The 6,000-nt window shown below is 42.4% G+C and overlaps 1 pseudogene; it reads left to right on the top strand.

Moving 5' to 3' along the window:
* The first annotated feature begins 1,097 nt into the window (after positions 1-1,097).
* Positions 1,098-2,375, top strand: LOC113832217 (annotated as a pseudogene).
* Positions 2,376-6,000: the final 3,625 nt, after the last annotated feature.

Here is a 6,000-nt window from a genome sequence, read left to right as displayed (position 1 = left end):
TTTGATCAAGAAAGTAATTCACACAAGGCTTCACTTGCTTCTATGTAAACTCATGGTACATGTTACAAAAGTATACTGTCTTTGTATTTAAACTTCAGTAATAATAAATATGCAAAAGCTTATACTTTTGAAATTTGGAAGAAATATTCAGATAAAGTAAGACACATAAAGTACAGAGCTCAGATCTTCCAACCAGGGAAGACCTTGATAGTCAAACACACATAGTATCTTTCTTCAAAAGTGTAATTACTGAATCACCATCACCAGCATAGACACAATACTTTATATTGCATATGAAATGACTGAGTTGGCTCTATTTTCTGCTCCTTTGTTATAAGAGTGTGCGGAAAAGACACTGGGAATATTTCATTGAGAATTTCAAGACTGCCATTGCAGATATAAAATCCAAGTAGAAAGGCTCAAATTACCATTGCACACAATACACCACCATGCTGATCAAATTATTATAGCTCATATTATTAGGAAGAAATAATAACCTTTAAAAATAAAATAATAATAATATGTTAATAATTCTTGTAGTTTCTTCTTCATCCTCAATTCCCTCAGAACTTACATGAATAAACTGTAGGCCTGTGCAGCCATGATGAAGCACTGTGAATATGATGAACCTCCCTTGCTTGTTGACTGGTGAAGGCACAAGCTCACTCTTGAATCCTGAGTGACTATAATAGAAAGATCTTCCTGATACTGAACATTGTAGGAAGGACAAATAGGGTTATGTAGTCCTGGATTACAGAGAACAAGCTGATGGCCTGGAGGGACCTGCTGACTAATTACTCTTAAGGAACCTTAGAAACTCAATGCACAGAGCTGGTGATTACACATACTGGTCCACAATATTGAAATATCTAAGGAATTCCTGGTGTTAATGGAGGGAGCAGAAGAGATGTTGAATGTTCTCAAGAGGTTAGCTATGAGGTTTCTTTGATGTCCTAAATTTTTTATTTCCACTTTTATTTCAGGTTGGGCTCTCTTTAGTAGTTTTTATTATTATTATTATTGAATTCTACTGAATGTACTCTCCTGTGTCTGCAGAAACCTTTTTCTTTCCTGTGTGACAATCCAAAGGCCAGAAATTCACCATGTCTATTCTCAAGATTCATGCCAGAGAGATCTTTCACTCTTGGGAAATCCCACTGTTGACGTTGATCTCTGCACCTCAAAAGGTCTCACCCAGCCTTCCCGGCCCAACAGTGCCTTCAATGATATCCCCAGAACTCTGTGACAATGATAACATGTGCTGCTATGCAATGGGGTCTCAAAGGTTATAGAGCACATCAATAAAAGTATTGTACATGATCTGGGATGAAAGAAACTGAATGTTGTCAAACAAAAGAAGATGGACAAACTGATCATCAAGATGGATGGCACTGAAAATAAGTCTAAATTTGGAGCAAATGTGACAATGGAAGTGTCCATGGCTATCTCAAAAGTTGGTGCCATAGAAAAGGGGGTGTCCCTGCACCCGCACATCAATGACTTGGCTGGCATCCCTTAAGTCATACTGCTGGGCCCAACTTCCAATGTGACCAATGGTGGTCCTCATGTTGGCAACAAGCTGGTCCTACAAGAGTTCATGACCCTGACTGTCATGGTGTCCAGGTTCTGTGAAGCCATGTGCATTGGAGCAAAGGTTTATCACAACCTGAAGAATGTCATCAAGAAGAAATAAGGGAAGGAAGCCTCCAATGTGAGTGATAAGGACAAGTTTGTGCCTAAAATCCTAGAGAACAATAAAGTTTTGGAGCTGTGGAAGGCCACAATTGAAAAGGCCACCTACACTGACCAGTGTGTCATTGCCTTGGACATGGCTGCCTCTGAATTCTTCAGGTCTGGAAAGTATGACCTGGACTTCAAGTCTCTATGACTCCAACAGGTACATCATGCCCGACTAGATGGCGGACCTATATAAGTAATTCATCTGGGAGTATCCAGTAGTGTCCAATGAATATCCCCTTGACAAGGATGACAGGAGGCTTGGCAAAAGTTCACAGCTAGTGCAGGCATCCAGCAATAACCATCCCTGCATGGAGTGCCAAGGCTGTGGCAGAGCAATCCCAAAACTGCCTCCTGCTCAGATGAACTAGACTGGTCTCTGGGACCAAGTCTCTGCAGGAATATAAGCTGGCCCAGTCCAATGTTTGGGTTTCATGCAGTTCCATGTGTCTGGGGACACAGAAGATACTTTCATAACTGACCTCTTGTTGGTGTTCTGCATGGGGTATATCAGGACTGGTGCACCTTGTTTATCTAAACACCCAGCAAAGTAAAATCAGGTCCTTAGAATCAAGGGAGAGATGAACAGGGATTCCAAGTTTGCCAGCAGGAACTTCAGCAATCCTCTGGAGAAGTGAAGGTGGGACTGCAGATCCCTGAAGTTAGCATCTGCCTAGACCTTTACCTGATGTCTTGGAGATGAATCCAAGGCTGGACCAGTGCTTGCCGATTCCATGCTACAACTTCCTTAGGTATTTAAAGCCACACCTGACCACCAGGACCATTGCTGGAAACCCCAGATTTGCAATCATGTGATTTGTCCAAATCATTGTTTCTGTCAATTCACTTCCCAGGTAGTGTCTGGAGCCTTCATAAGTCCAGTGTAATCTCTAGGGTGGCCACAGGCAAGACCCCACCTCAGTGGTTCTACATGCAAAATAAGCCTCAGTGACCACAAAATGAATGAATGCATTAATGGATAAATTTTACTTCCATACCTTGAATATTTTCCTTTTTATTTAAATTAGAATCAATCTTATTTTACATTTCAATCCTAGTTCCCTCTCCCTCCCATCCTCACATGCCCCCCTATCAACCCCCATCCCATCCCCCTTCTGTTCCCCAGGGAGGGTGAATCCTTCCATGGATGAGCATCAAAGTCTGTCACATCATTTGGGGTAGAGCCGAGGCCCTCCCCCATGTATCAAGGCTGATAGAGTATCCCTTGATGAGGAATGGGCTCCCAAAGTCCATTTGTACACTAGGGATAAATACTGGTTCCACTACCAGAGGCCCCATAGACTGTCCAGCCTCCTAAATGACACCCACATTAAGGGGGCCTGGTTCAGTCCTGTGCTGGTTTCCCAGCTGTCAATCTGGGGAACATGAGCTCCCCCATGGTCATGTCAGCTGTTTCTGTGGGTTGCCCTAGCATTGTCTTGATCTCTTTGCTCACCACATCTCCCTCTCTACAACTGGATTCCAGAACTTCGGCTCAGTGCTTAGCTGTGGGTCTCTGCTTCTGCTTCCATCAGCTACTGGATGAAGGCTCCAGGATGGCATATAAAGTAATCATCAATGTCATTATAGGGAAAGGGCATTTAAGGTAGCTTCTCCACTATTGATTAGATTGCTAGTTGGGGTCATCCTTGTAGATCTCTGGATATTTCCCTAGTTCCATTTTTCTCTTTAAACCTATAATGGCTCCCTCTATTAAGGTATCTCTTTTTTCACTCTCCTCTATTTTCCTCCACTCAATCTTTCTGCTCCCTCATGTCATCCTCCTCCTCCTTTTCTTCCCTCCTCTTATCCTCCCTTCCTCCCCCCCCCCCGACTCCCAATTTGTTCAGGAGCTCTTGTCCCTTTCTACTTCTCTAGCGGACCATTCATACCTTGAATTTTTTCATCATTTCATTCTAAAGTTTTTGTTTTCACAGACTTTATTTTTCGTATCTTCTTCATTCATATCCTCTGTAAGATCCTTGAACATATTCATAATTGCTATTTTTAAGTCCTTGTATTGTGCTTCAGCTATATTGTATTTCTCAAGGACTCCAGAAATGGAATTATTGGCTTCTGGTAGAGGCTTGTTGTCTTGGGTTCATGTTTGTGTCCTTGCATTGGGGTCTAAGAATCTGGAGCTACGAAGTGTGAGGTGTTTCCTGGTGTTGGTATCTGGTCTTGTCCTTGGTAGTGGGTATTCCATTCTTTGGTTGCTGTTACCCTCCCTGGATCCTAGGCAAGTGTGGTAGCTGTGGAGTCTTTGGTTAAGAGTACTTCTGTGGGTAGGTCATTGGCAGAAAGAAATGGAGATGGGCTAGAGGTAAGGCTGAGAAGAGTGTGGTAAAGAGATAAGGGCATGTGTCCACACCAACAGACAGAGTCCCCAGGAAATGTAGGTGATGCAGAAGGAGGTGCTTCTGAAGATAGAGCCTGTCCCACCTTGTCCCATAGTCGTTTAGTCCCAAATAAACACACAGAGGCTTATAGAATTATGAACTGTTTGGCCATTGTCTCAGGCTTCTTATTGGCTAGTTCTCTCTTAATTATTAAACCATTTCTATTAAATTATGAAAAAACCCAAGGCTGTAGCTTATCCATAATGGTCCAGTATGTAACTCCTTTGGTGGCTACATGGTGTTTCTCTTGGAGCTCCTCTCTGTATAGCTCTTCCATGAATTCTCCTTGTCTGGTAACCCTGCCTATACTTTCTGCCTGGCTACATACTGTCTGTACATTGGTTGAAACAGCTTTGTTCATCTCACCAATAAGAGAAACATACATTCACAACATACAGAGGGACATCCACCATCAGACTCTTGCAATGAGACTGCAGTGGGATAAATAATAAGTCTGGAGAGACAAGGGTGAAAGAGCAAGGGGAACCCTGGTTCTGAACCAAAATGGAGTTTGATTGGGAGAAGCAGTTCCTGCAAATAGGCTACTATAGGACTAAAAGTAAGTCTGAAGAAAGAATAATGGAGGTCAGGAAGAACAGTGAAAACTCTCTGCTTGAGGCCCAGAGTAGGGCAGCCCCTGTAGATTCATGGTAGAATATATTTGTGGGAATTGATGGCCCAGAAAAAGGAATGAGGATGGGGTATAAGGGAAGATTGAGATAGTTATCAGGAAAGACCTTGCTGATATTGAACCAAGTAGCAGAGTCCTCATGAGGTAGGGTGAGAGGAGGGGCCCCTGCAAGCAGGCTGCTACAGGACTGCGAGACTGGAAAACATGATAATGGCAGACAGAAAAGAGATTGAAAATTGCCCAGATGAGTCCCAGCCCTGTGTGATCAATGGTAGACAGTGTTTGTGAAGATCAAAGCTTACACAAAGGAATGCAGATAGACTGAAAGGGAAGGCTGAGGGAGTTGACAGGAAAGCTAAACCTGGTCTACACCAAGAGTAGACCAGTCACTCACCTATTCTTCCAACTAGTATAAGTGGTGCTTATGCCTGTATGGACTACTGATGTTTCTGGGCATGGTTGTCCAAGAGGAGGAGGATTTGGTAGGTGTGAGTGGGTGGCAGAGTGGGTTTTGTGACAACAGAGTCCAGTGAGTCGCAGAAGTGGTGGTGCAGCCTGCACACAGGTCTCTCAGATGTTGGCCTGCTGCTGGGGCCTGCACCAGAGCAATGGGATTCCACCAGAGTTGGGTGCCGGATCAAAACTGCCTTGCTGCTACTGAGATAGGAGAGGGAGATTTATATTTCTTAAATTTAATTTTATAATGGAATGTCTTTCTTCATCACTTATTTAAAATTTTAATTGTATTAGTGAGATGGCATCTGTATTCTCTTAGAGTTTGTAGAATATGCTATCTGTCCCTTTGGGATATAAGAGTCTTCATTGAGAAGCTAGGTGTTATTCTAATATAGCCTTAATATGCTTTATTTTTCTGCATAATTACTGGTTTCATTATTAGGTGTTCTGGGGTGTTTCTGGTTATGTCTCTTTGGATTTTGGAATGCTTCTAGTACTTTAATATGAACCTCTTTATTTATGTTTTGGAAATGTTCTCCTGTGGATTTGTTGAAAATATTTCTGTGCCCTTGACCAGGGTTTCTTCTTTTTCCTTTATTCCCATTATTTTTAGGTTAGATGTTTTCACAGTGTCCCAGACTTTCTTAGTGTTTTGTTTCTGGCTTTTTTACATTTAGCACTTTTTTGCTGGGGTATCCCTGTTTTTCTGTCTTGGCTTCAATGTCTGAGACTGTCTCTTTCATCTCTTGTATTAGTGAAGCTTGTCCAGTAGTTTTT

Source organism: Cricetulus griseus, unplaced genomic scaffold, assembly GCF_003668045.3.
Source record: "Cricetulus griseus strain 17A/GY unplaced genomic scaffold, alternate assembly CriGri-PICRH-1.0 unplaced_scaffold_356, whole genome shotgun sequence".
Lineage (NCBI taxonomy): Eukaryota > Metazoa > Chordata > Mammalia > Rodentia > Cricetidae > Cricetulus > Cricetulus griseus.
Note: the sequence above shows the minus strand (reverse complement) of the source record. Positions and strands in the feature narration are given on the sequence as shown.